The following is a 14416-nucleotide window of genomic DNA, read 5'->3' on the forward strand; positions in this document are numbered from 1 at the left end:
ATAATTAATTCAATCAAACAGAGGAAACTTACAATAGTTACAAAATTTTGTAAAATATATTTAATAAGCAAATGAACAAAATATAAAAAGGAAAAGGATAAATATTATGGCGAATGAAGATTAATTTAAAGAAATATTTAAGAAACTGTTTTGTTGATATCCTAGTTTCCAAAACTAAATGTTGAGATTACGCTTAAAATGAAATATACTTAAAAATATGTTATGTAAAAATAACAATGTGAGCCTCTATTACATTAAAGAAGAAATTCAAAAACATCGTAACACATGTAAACATGGAACACTGAGAAGAATATGATTGAAAATCATAGTAGTCTAAGATTTTGAAAATTTAGTTATATATTTCAGTTTTTAAAAGTATCATCCTTTTAATTTCATGGCTAATCGAGTCATAATTTTACTTCCTACCGACATACATTTTCACGTTTTGAAACAATATGTTGATATATAAAATATAAAATAGTGAAGGTACAATATTGTATGAAAAATGGCATTGACGTGACTTATATTACAGCAAGCTAATTAAAAGTAAAACTAAGATTGAGTCAGAAAATAAACAGAATAATTATATTAAATATATAAACAGAATATTCGAATTAAATCTATTATATAAATTTATATATTATATTAATCTTTTGAATATTAACGTTATGGATTAACCAAATAATATAGTTCATAATTTTATTAGAAAAAGATATATCGCATGTATTTCAATAATTTTTTTAAATATTCTCGTCAAAATAACTAACTCATTCGACATTTGTAACACGTGTACTACTTACATCGTTTGTTATGACTTTTGTATGACAGTTTGTCTGGTATTATCACCTTTAAAATGTGCATTTTAAGGAATTTCTTCCCAATATCTATCACAGGAAGCCAACAAAATGTGAATTGTTCAGGCCAGACGCTAATACCAGTATACCCACACTGCGTGTGTGTACATGATTCAATATGAGAGTAAAAGAAACCATTATTCATCGAGCATATCAGTCGAGTCAATAAATACGCATGAATTTCACGGAAAAGTAACACAACAGCGAAGTCATAATAAATATCGACGCGTATCCAAAAAGATATCTAATATTTTTCATTCCTGTGTTTTCGGTTATGTTAACATTATTAATGAAAAATTTAATTCTTTCTCTGTGTATACATATGTATGCGTGCACAAAATACTATTTGCTCGATTTAAAAATGCAGCTACATGCAACTCATCGTAGCAGTCCTTACACAATGAAGAAGATGCCGAATGACGTTTGCGGACTTCTTGTACAGGCTCTTCGTAAACAGGAACAACTCGAAAGATACTACGGGAGGGAGCGTGGATGTTTTATGAAAAAAGTTTCTCTTATTATTTTGTAAGAATCGTGGTATTGTCGATATTCAATCGGGTCACGGCAAATATGTATACTATAAAATCACTCTTTGTTATATTCCACAGTTTGTAGTCATAATTGATTAAAGTAAATTATATTAACACAACGTTAGGAATGTAAATTAATCTTCAGAGGAATTAGATTTTTCTTCGTTGACTTGAAAATTTCCACAATATGTATATGACCAAAAATTACCATTCTCCCTGTTATGCTTGATATTATTTATTTGTAACGTAGCACTTGAGTAAATCGATAATTAAACTAGATTTAGATTTTACTGCATGATCTTTTTTATAGAAACATGTTCCTATGATTAATAATTAATAAAAGAATAATTTTTCTCACAGGGTAAAAGAATTCTGTTCTAAGAGAATCAGTTATAGTTATTCGATTTAATAGGAAAATAAATCGCTATACTAATAGCGATGAATTGCTTGTTGACAAAACAGTACATAGTACGATGATAAAACAAAATAGAATATTAAGAGGGATACAAAATAATGTTAAAAACATATAGATCGGTAGTTATGTAACTTTTAAATCATATGGCATTATACGGAGATAAAAATAGTTTCCTTCAATTTTTCAGCTTAAAATTAATTATTTCGCACATTAATGGTTAACGATACGATTACTACACACCAAATAACATTATGAAAGAACGTTTTAATGCATATCGAATAAATATAACATACGCAACGATTCACGAATGTATTCAGAATATATTATTGTTATACGAAACATCTTGAAACATTAGCACTGAAATGAGATTCGTTTCGTATATTGGTAAAGTTTGAAAGGAATCTGGAAACATACGTAGATACTACAAGTACATATTTCGTAGAGATCACAAAAGTATTTAAACAGTCAATTACTTATTATATGGTATTAATGAACCACAATATTCAGTGAGATCATATTTAACACTTAGTACGTGTTTACAATGGTTATTCATACTTTGATATATGTTTATTCTAAATACAATGTTTACATACATTTTTAGATTCATTTCAGGTTTTGTGATGTTATTGAAATTTTAGAAAGTTTCGTGTATAATGCATATGTGGCATTTATAAAAAATTGTTGTTATGTGTTCAAAAATTTTCGTGCGCCAATTTGTATGCAGTAGAAATATGAGTATGATACATCATGAACTCTTTAAAGAAGGTTATAACAAATAATAAATATAAGTTAACGAACAGAAAGTCAAACGGCAGTGACACATATGAATAATTTTTATTGTAACTTTTAGTACATATATGAATTTTCATTGCATTTTCATTGCAGTATTAATGACATTCCCCAAAGTTTCCTAGAACGCATACAAGATATTTATAAAAATCCTCTATGGTAAGAAAACTTTCATGACCCACTGTATTTTAATCGGCAAAGACTGATGTGTAGCATCTACAAAATGATCTCTTGATCCCTTGATCCCTGATCAATGCTAAGATCTTGTGAGAGTTGAGTATATTGTATTAATTAGTGCTAATTACACGAATTAAACTCGAACGTCGGTCCGTATGTACCGATCTGTTTGTAACGCAACGGTAATTGTCATCGTCCCCATCGTATCAGCCCCCAATTTATGATCGACATCGACGTTTGAAGTGACCACAGAGACCTTCCTCGACCCCTTCTCTAAATCGGCCCTACATACTCATTAGCGTGATTTTTCAGTAACCGGAGATCATCCTCGATTAATTTACGCTGATTTCGCACGCTGTTGCCTTTCTGTTTCTCTCTTCCTCTCGCTCTCTCTCTCTCTCTCTCTCTCTCTCTCCCTCTCTCTCTCTCCCTCTCTCTCTCTCTCTCTCTCTCTCTCTCTCTCCCTCCCTCGTGCATCATGCTTATCCAATTATTCGCCGAGAAACAATGTATTTCAAACAACGATCTTTAACCTTTGTTAACGGGCCTCATCGGCTTACCGACGGCCGTCAATTTTCGAACTGAAATATTTCGCTCGGGAATAATCCTCAAATGTGACAAACGCGGATCGGGCGCCACGCTGGTTAGTTTATAGTTTACAGGGAAAAATTGCAGCAAGTGCGATCTCTCGTTGAAGAATTTGTCGCGTTTACAAATTTTTAAGATGGTTTATACCACAGAGATTTTATCTCATAACAATAGAAAGATTCTCTTTCTGGACGTCTTGCATCATAGTTTGCCTATCGTTAATATCTATTTCTTACAATTTTATCACGTTTCGTCGAATAAAATAAGGGAATAATTTATGATTTATAAAATTGGCCTGCAAAGTTTCATTTTATATTATAAAACCTGTTAACGTGTCGTACAAAAATTTGTACTAACGACAGTAATTTGTAATTTGTGAAATTTGATAAGAATCTTAATTCAATTATGCCCTAGAGTTTTAAAATGGTGTGTGATATATTCGTATGCAATATGTAAATAACCGATGATTGATATTGAAGATTATGAGTTTCGTATATGTACACATGCACAGTAAGTCATTCTGAAAAGTATTGGTACCACCAAATCATTGATCCTGAACGATTCATATCTTTTTATGATACAAAATTCAAAATTCTTAGCAATGAGAATGCTAGTTTACTGACTTTCATCATTCCAGCATACGTTATCATTGATTAGAAATTTTAATTTTGTATTGTAAAAAAAATATCAATTGTTTAAATTAGAGATATGAATAGATACTATGACTCGTTGTATACATATATGTATTTATTATATATTTTATATATTATATATTTATTATATATAAATGGTACTGTTGTAAGCCATAGGCATAGCTACCCATTGCAAGCTAGATTATTTAATTTTGAGGCATGTAACTATATTTTGTTTTATATTGTAAGTGACATTAAAAATTCCGTTATATTGCCAACGAGTAGTCCGTATTACCAAGTTAGCAATTGATCGTGTTCTCATAGTAATTAATCTGCTACAAATATATTAATTTTATAATAAATACACAGACATTTCAAATTATTTTTTCAAAGTTTTATGATACCCAAATTAATCTAAATTTTCTATATGTTGATTTACGATTATTTCCACTTTCTATAATTAACTTACTATTAAAGATTATGGGAGTCAAGTTTCATCTATCAAGTTATTTTACGTAGTGAAATTAATGATCTCTATTTGGATAGAATCTATTAGATTCATTCACTAAAGAATACCGAATTCTTTAGTTACTAGCAGCACATCAAGGTATCAATTATTTTCTCCGATTTCTGAGTGACCAGAGATTCCGGAAATCAGTTCTTTCCGTTGATTGGTAAGATAACACTGGTCAATCTTGTGTAATTCAATATTTTTCCGGATAAAGCTGCAGCCTGTGAAAACATATTCTTTCGTCCCTTGATTATGCTCATATAACGAATAAGTACTGAGCTGTAACCACCTACTATAATTCGAAACTCTCGACACATCTATCCTTTTACTATTTTCTTCATTTTAATTCTGATAATTTGCTTTTCATTATTTACAAATTCTTTCCTGTATTAATACAGTCAATCTTGACTGTGCATTTATATTATGTAACAGAAAGTCACGTGATTTAATACATTAATATGTGTATATAATGCATATGATTATTTCGACGTATTTTTATGTAAAATCAATTGTGTACACATATACAAACAATCGCATATGAGTAATATAAGTGACAAAATTTAAGCCTAAATGTGGATTATTTCATATTTATTTTAAAAAGCGTGTAATAAGTTAAGACTAATATTCTAAATTAATCTATTCGGAAGTATTTCAAAAATCACGTAAGTAATAAAACGGAGTGTAATAAATTAACATTTACGACGTTATGATAAATCAACCTATTAAGAATATTTTGAAAACTACATAAGTAATAAAAGAAAGAAAATCGGACAATTAAGGAGAATTAATAATAATATAAAATATTGCACAAGGTAAGTGCTAAAAAACCAGACTTGTTTCTAGTAATGTGATAGTTCTCCTTCTCTCTATATATACATATACATATATATGCGTGTGATATATAGTTCTCTATTTCTTTTAATTGACGAAATTAGTAATTTGTTAAAATACATATTAAAACTCAATATATCTATATATTAGCTAAAAATTGTGGTGAAAAGTAAGCATACCCTCAAATCTACTTCGAGCAGTTCCACTTGGCCCTTCATTTGGCTGCATGGCCCAATTATCTGCAAATAAAATGTTTGATTATGCCACGATTTACAAAATATTTTAAGAACGTACGTAAATAAATTTCCAAACTTCTCCTAAATTTAATAATAATTTTTCCAAAGAGCATTATTAAGACATAATCGTATTTGATTGTCATTTTCCTTGTTAAAGAATCGTTGATCGATTTATTACGTGTGAAAAGAAGGATACGTAAACGTTTGATTATAACAGAAACTTGTACGTATTATTTCAGACCCTCTATCGAATTTGTCGATGTGTAGAAAATTTGAGACTCGTCCCAGAAACGTGAACGTTAAATAAATTTCGCAAAAGAAGCCTAATATTACGTCCAGTATACACAATGTGACGTTTGAACACGAAATATGTGTTAGACAGCAATTAAATTGCAAGGAATGACATATCGTTCCATGAGAATGGCTCATATTACGTATGTTTTTCAGCTTATAAATAATCCGATTTGAGTAGACTCGTGGTACTTCAAAAGACTACACTATCGTTAAATAAAATACACGATACAAACAAAATACAAATTTTAAATGAAATTATTTGATAGATATAATATCTATCGCAAATAAAATTGTTTTCTGATTGGCACTTGACTTTCGTTTTCATTTTTTACTGATTTGTGAAGATCTATGACTTATGAATATCGTATTAATGCAACATTTTAATTGAAATTTTTTGCCAATAAGTTTACATTTTGTTTTCTAACATTATCGTTATGGAAGAGAAAATTCCAAGAACTCGCTAAATTTTTTTTCACCATTATTCCTTCCTTCACGTATATACTATAATTTTCTAAATTCTGGAAAAATGTTTAATGCTATGATGAACTTCATTTTTTAGATTGTTGAAGTCCTTTTTCAGTGTCCCTGATTTATTACTTCATCTAATATCTTTCGATAAATTATAAAGCGTTGTTTTACTATTTAATCGTTAGTAGATTAATAAAAAATATTTTATATGCATAGTTTGAATTGACAATAATTAATAAAGAAGATGAAATTAATATTTACGAAGCGCCGACATCCATAACGTTGGCAAAAGGATCGTAAGTCAAATTAGAGGATCACCTTCCTTCAGGCCATTGTACGTTTTTATAATTGGCTCGATAACTTGTTAATTAAGCTCCGAATTGTTTGCTCAGACGTAAACGAAACACGACGAACGATTCTCATCTTTAAACGCGCAGGACGTCAAATTAAGGAACACCCGCGAGGTGACCAATCAATAAGGAAATATATTACTAACTTCTTCAACTATCACAAGTATTGAAAAGGAATACGATCAAATCGTACACGAACGATGTAACTTACAAAAGTATTCTGGGACTTGTAAATATTTTTCATAAATGTAGGTATTATGCATGTATATAAAACGTATTGAAATTTCATTAAAATTGTAATGATACAATATGATTATTCGAATCCGTTGGCAACAATCACACGCCTATCTAATAAATACAAAGTGTTAAGAAAAGAGTCCAAGATTGAAGGGCTTATTGTATTGATTGAGAGGAGAAAAAGATGTCCAATTAACCTACCTTAAATCATCTACGAACATTCGATGTCATAAAGCTTTTTTCTTGAACGAGTTTCTTCGTTGAACGTAAACAAAAAGATTGACTCAAAAGTACGTTAGCTCAAAGTTGTCAACACAAACGACCTATGATACGTAGATATGAGTTTTGCGTTGCAATAGAAGGAAAACATGTCGAACATTTACTATAAGAAGGGAGGTTTTTACTTAGTTTACATGTATGAAGTAATCTCTATCCATATTACTAATAATTTTGTGCTAACAACCTTAAGCCAACGTACTTCCAAGTCAATCTCTTTGTTTACGTTCAACGAAGAGACTCACTCGTGACAAAATCGAAAGTTCGTAAATGATAATAATCGCTTTTACGTCCAAAGGATTGATCGTAAGGCCTATGTCGACTCGACATTTGTTTGTTCTTCTTTACGAATCTTCAAATTCTTAGATTCTTTTTTTTAACACCTTATATAAACAGCAAATAGAAAGCCACCCAAATAATCTAGCACTTGGTTTATATAGTACATCTATCTTGAAAACACTAAACACTTATCCAACAGTTACTTATATCTGTTCATAAACGAGATATTTGGAGGTACGAACCAATGGAAAAATACCTATATGCTGTTATTTACAATACGCCAAACCAATTTGCGGAATGTTTTTTGCAAACGAAACGTAAATTTTAATTAGGATGATAAGAAAAAGAAAAAGCTATTATGATTACGTTGATAAAGTTTGAAAGAAATACGAAAATATACATAGAAATTAAAAGATATTTAGTGGAAGTATATGCATATTACGCAGTGGAACCATTTATATCTTTAAGGTGGCTATTCTAATTCTGCTGCATTCTGATTTAATTAAATATATATTAGTGTTTGCAATAAATATTTTCTAACTTCTAAATACATTATCAGATTGCTTTCAAATTTTGTCAGTATAACCATAATAGTTCTATTTCATTACAGTGTTAGCCGAATTTTTAAATGTTTTATGTAATATACACACAGCAAGTATTCAAACACTTTCGCAAGTCATTATAAATAACATACAACAGATTATTTAACATTACTAGCATGTCTGCATATTACATTGAAATTATTATTTAAGGCTATAAAGGACTTCCAATCTGTTCGTTCATACGTAAAATAAACTATCGATTACGGTACTTTCGACGATATTATATATATTTTCTGTAACATGACCTAATCAAACTTGATTTTAAATGTAGATAACACGAAACGTAAAAAATCCACATTTCTCATTGCAATACAGTGAACGAGTTGTGAAATAGTAAATAGGAATGTCTTTTACGCTCACGTAGTTGTATGTATTTGTTGTTACTCTTTCACGAAGGGATTACATAAAAATTTGCAACAATATTACATTTAAAGCTACATGTTCTAAAAACAATACAAATCTACTTATTAAGTAGGTTCTCTAAGTCAAGGTAAAGTAACTCATCTAGCAGTTGAGCAATAATAGGTAATAGATAATAGCGATAATAATAGAGCGATCTACTTGAAAACAGACTATTTAACTTGTTATTAATCGTATACATTGATAACTCGATGGTCGCAGTTTTCTATGAAAATATAACTTCCATTCATTAAAAGAAGACAAGCTTATTTAACTAATGTTAATATCTCCAGTTTTAATTATCATAATTTAGTAGCGTGTATATCATCTTATTTCTGCCAGTTATTTTGTTGCTTATTTTATTAGTTGTTATTGTAATGTTCCCTAGCTACCATAGAGTTACTCGAATCATTTTTCTGTTATTGATATTTTCTCTTGCTAGACCTAAAGTACACGATATTTCCTTACTCTCGTTATTGTATTAATGATCAATGGTGTTTAATAATCTACAACAAGTCATGTTATTTTGTACAAAGCCCAAGGTGGAATTTTAAAATGTTGAAGCTTCGGTGACTCAAATAACTTTACCTTATTATATGTATATTATTGTTCTATCTATTTTCAGATTGCTTAGCTTACTATATTAAAATAACATAAAAGTATCACTTCTCCTTTAGGTAGTTTTTAACGGCCATAACAAAACATCAGGGACGTGAAAGAGACTGTTCTATCAGTCATTATTCCGAAATTATTAATCATGCACTCGTTTCAACTTAAAGGAAGATCCAATATCAATGTCCGATCCGTAATGCAAGTTAACAATAGTGAACCATTATGCACTAAAAATTGCAAAATGTTACGAGATAAGGTATTTATCATCGATGGAACATTATCCATAATTCGAAACTTTAATACAGAAAAATACTGAACACATTGTGAAACCTGCCAAGAATAGCACCGAAAGTGAAATTTGGGATAGCGATTAAATTTAAAAACCCTTTTTGTTAGGTATAATGTAAAATAAGTTACTTAATGATTTCCAAAACAATATAGAATCTTTTTTACGATTTTGCAAATCTTTTTATATAGAAGATGATTATGTAACTTAAATATATAAACATAGTGAAAATATATGCACAAACAATGTTCATAAGAAAACTTAAGAAGGCTAATAATGAATTGAAGAAAGTAAATAAAAAGAAAGTGACCTTCTGGAAATGTGGATCGGAGGATTTGCTCTGTTTTGGAATTCAAGGTTTCGATTTCTGGATATAAAAGGCTTAATGCAATATATTTGTATACACACGTGTATAGCGCAGAAACAAACACGCGCAAGTAACAAAATAATACTGCATGTTCATAGCACACATTTTCGTGCTTTTCTGGAGAATGCTGCTGAATTCCAGTTACATAAGAGTACTGACAACAGTACGTTTAACCACGTGATTATATAAACGTCATCAAGCCTGCGCTTGACAGATTATATCTTGTCGACGACATCCCCTATCGTAGCATTGGCGAGTCATAAAAACGGCCCTTTCGTTCACTAAACAATGGTGATATAGAACATCGAGACCGGGAAGGACGATGGGAAAGCAAAACAGGCTTCCGGCGGAAATATTTTGCGCAAGTTATTTCTTGCGCGCGCCTCTTTATCAAACATTTTCTGCCTCATACGTGCGTCCCAAATTAAGCGATACAACATGTATATCGTAGAATTTCTGTCGGATGGACCAACATAATACCATAGAAAAAAGTTTGTTTTGTACGAGTTTATTAAGTTCACTGTTAACTCAAAATAACTCTTTCTATAAAAAGAATTTTATTAAAAAATGTGATTGCACATTAAATATATTAAGGTACGTATTTTCTATATTATTAATCTTTGAAAAATTTCGTTTCGATAGAAATTCTTATTATCCATTATGAAACATTTTGTCAGGGACCTTAAGTTACTGTAATTTGTTAGAAAAAGAATCAAAAGTGTATGTTTTATCTGAAAAAGTTGTATTGAGGAAAGCAATTACAAAGATTGTCAATCATTAAATGTAGCTATACGACATAAATATTTACTCTTTTTATATCCCCTTTTTCTTCTTCTTCCTTCCTTTTCTTTGTCGCAATGTAGTGATAAATAATTTTTTGTTGATTTTTTTGTTAGTTTATGATTGATTAGAAAACAGATTATAGACTGTGAGAAAACGAAAAAAGATTGTTAAGTAAAAAAATGTGAGACTTTTACGAATAGCTGATAAATTCACGAAATCTTGCGGTATTGATATTAACACCACTATAGTTTAATATTTTCAATATTTCCATATATTGTGACGTATGTTATATAATTTTGAACGGCACTTACGTACGGCCATGTGTACACACACATGAAAGAACACATATTTATCTCCAAAATCAAATAAAAAGACAATTTTGATACTGACAATCAAAAGAGGATCATAAGTCAAATTTCCTATTTTTACAGGGAAACAACTTTAAAATTTAGTATATTTCCTTGTAAAAATAGGAAAATTGACTTATGATCTTTTCTCTCTTCCAACCTTCATATATTAACTTAGAATTAATATTCTTGAAAACATATTATTATATATTATCATTCGTTCTTGTTGAAAAAATAAACATTAATATGATTTGTTAATGTAAATAAATAAATATAAGGAAGGTAATTTGAGTCATCTATTTAATACACCTATTAAAAATAAACTGTCAGAAAGTCGTTGCGTTGCTATGTTGTCATAATTGTAGAAGATTGAATCGACTCCTAAATACTCAATTTATTATATTTATGGTAGAATTATATTTGTACAAACATACAAGAGTGTCAGGTGCCAATGAAGGGTCGTTAGAATCTTTTCATATAATGCACCACTTCGTCCGCTTTTGAACATCTGTATCCTCGAGTTTGCGAACCTATTGTAGTATTCACAAGCCAGCAGTTATAGTGTGTGGATCTTTACATTGTTAGGTCACTGTCGAAAGAGTATTAGGCATTATTGATATACTTATTACTCATAAACAAAGATAGCACAAAAGTTGTCGTAGTTCTAAGAATTTTCTTAATAAACACTCTGCAGTTAACTTGTAGAAATATTCAATTCTGGCATAACTTTACAATATAAATAGTGTAATTTATAACAAGAACTTTAAGTAATAATTATAAATGATAGATAAGAAAATTACTGACGATGTTCAGTTTTGCTAGCATACGTGTATGGTTTTAAAGATGCAGGTTTAAGTAACAATTGTAAATAATTGTCTATGACATATAATATTAAACAAATATATGTATTACATACGTATTTAGGCATGTATAGTTTTCAAAATATTAAATATCTTACAAAATAATAATGCTTTGTAAATGAATAATCTTAAAGTTATATTTTGACTAGCATATTAATAATTATTATGATTTACACGTATTCTAATCTAGTCATATTTCAAACATAAATTGCACGATATTGGAAACAAGTTTCACGTGATGCTGCAACAAGCATTTCGACATTTTCAATGAAGGAACAAATTCCTCAACGTAATATCTAGGTAGAACCTAATAAGGTCTTGCATACACGTGCAAACACATAGGCATATGCATACAATGTAATGCAACGTAATCAACAGAACCGATCAAGCTGTTACGTGTACAAGTCATGCGTATTTCTATGATATAATACGGTCAATCTATTTGGCTATTATAAAATCATCGTAACTTCTGTACATGATCACTGCACCGGCTTGTGGTTCACGTTAACACGATTACATAATAAATTCTTTGATTAACTTAAATATATCGCGGTTTCCAATGAGTTTATCTGGTTTTCAAGTACGAATTCTCCGAGTTTTTCATTCACGGAAAGAGGCTTGTTTCTAATAATTATCATAATCATTATAGATTCAATTAATAATTACGTAAAGTACGCATTTCAATTAGTGAAACAATTAGTCTAGGAATATCAGTGATAATCGGTTGGCGAGAATTTACATTTTGTCAAAAAATGGACTCGCGATGGCCATGCAGGAATGTTCGAAGGATTCACAGCGCTGTTGTTACTCGTGTTAGACTCTACAGGTCGCGCTCACGCTTATTGATACAACGATGCAAGAATCTTCAGTAAGAACAACTGTATCGTATTTACGATCCGGCAATGTCAAGGCGACTAACTTATTTCCTTATCAATGCGCCATTACGTAATGAACTCGAAGTACGGTGCACCGATAGTGCGACTCGCTTTCAGTGTCCCCTATGTGCTTGACCTATGACGTAAAACTTGCAGGAATTGGCACATGCAAGGCCGTTTTAAATATTTGCGAAGCTTCCTTCACGGCAATTGGACTTCGTTTATCTTTCGAACCGTTTTACACACGCGACACAAGAATCGACTTCCGCGAGAACGCACGATCGATCACCATTCCAACGGAATGCATTGTTTTTACGATCGTTTCTTCCTTCTTGTCATTGTATGACTCGCTTTTTCGACGCTGTTGCACAAGTTTACGATATCTTGCGACAAGAAGCTGCAAATCAATGTATACATTTTGTAATATATATAATGTATAATACGTACAAGTATTTATGTAAGCGAGAATATTTCTTTCAGCAGGAAATCACAGGAAAGAAACGTAATAAGTCTTTCATAAAAAACAGCAATTTGAAAATTTCAACCAAGTGCACAACAAAATGATGTTTCCATTTGATTTTGGGATTAAATATGTATGTATCTTTGTCACACTCCTGAACATTCAAAAAATAGTAATAAGATTAGTTACGCACATTAATATTAATCGTGCTATATTAATTTAATAATTAAATTAATTTGTTATTATTTATTGCAAGACATTATAAGAAATTTTTATTTATTACTTAACATTGAATTTATCACCTATTTTCAGGAGTCTACGTATTCTATTCTATTAGATTATATCTTTTTTCAACTATTTTGTATTAAAATACTTGTTTTTAGCTACCAAGGTATATAAAAATTAGAAAATTGACGAAAATAGATTTATTATCTTCCCACGTGATCTTTATATGAAGGTCACAAAGAAAGCACAATAAATACATTTTTGTTCATTTTATTTTAATATCGCTTGATGACTAGAAGGAGATATTTTGATATAAAACAGCTAAGAATGAAAAGATCCTGTTGCGTCCAGAGATGTAATTAAGTAAGTTTTGTAGAAAACAAATATACATTATGTTATAACTACAAAACCATGCTAAAATTTTCAATTCTCATACAGATACAACCTACACGATACAACACGACAAAATTTGATTAGAAGCACTTATAGAAATTATTGTTACAATTTTATTTTGTGGTGTTAATGATCAATGAGTTCACACTGTTACGCTAGTTCTATAGTTATGCAACGAAAATAAACTAGTTTTCTACCGTTCTTTTATTTCAGTGAATAACATAAAAACTAGAAGTTGTTAGGTTGTTTTATAGTCATGAGACACAGTATACAGCTATTAAGACAAACAACATTTTAGCATTCCGGCAAGTAATATTTTTATAATTAACAACTATGCTTGTGTCATATTTAAAAAATATTCAATAATATTTTATCATAGACCAATAAAACGATAACATGGAATTAATTGAACGTAGTGAATTTTGCAACTGCTCTTCTATAAAAACTAAAAAGTGTAATTTAGTATTTTCTTATTGCTTCGAAAATTATCTTACAATACGTAAATACAAAATATTATGTTCTTCATTAAAATATTCACGAGTTATGTTGGATTAACATTTGGCAATTATTGACTCGCAGTGTGATATGGAAACGACTTTATCTACTTGAAAACCAATTGGTACTTCAAGATACAATCTTACGTATTGGGTTTAAACATAATCACAACTTTTAAAAGTATCACATTCCAAAATGTGTAATTTACATTGCAGTGATTATTGTTTTCTCATATAAACCTAACT

At 30.0% G+C, this 14416-nt stretch overlaps 1 protein-coding gene across 4 annotated transcripts in view; it reads right to left on the minus strand.

Annotated features, from left to right (window-relative positions):
* Positions 1-14416, minus strand: part of Cyc (basic helix-loop-helix ARNT-like protein cyc) — a 101842-nt gene that overhangs the window by 76259 nt on the left and 11167 nt on the right. For 2 of the 4 annotated variants that reach the window (XM_072018283.1, XM_072018290.1), the window contains exon 2: positions 5507-5566. The exons of 1 other annotated variant lie outside the window; for it this stretch is intronic. The gene's annotated coding sequence lies outside the window, so the exon portion shown is untranslated. Of the gene's footprint in view, positions 1-5506; positions 5567-11297; positions 11453-12462; positions 12589-14416 lie in introns of those variants that run through there. One more of the 4 variants, XM_072018297.1, reaches the window with a different exon arrangement.

Source organism: Bombus fervidus, chromosome 2 (assembly GCF_041682495.2).
Source record: "Bombus fervidus isolate BK054 chromosome 2, iyBomFerv1, whole genome shotgun sequence".
Lineage (NCBI taxonomy): Eukaryota > Metazoa > Arthropoda > Insecta > Hymenoptera > Apidae > Bombus > Bombus fervidus.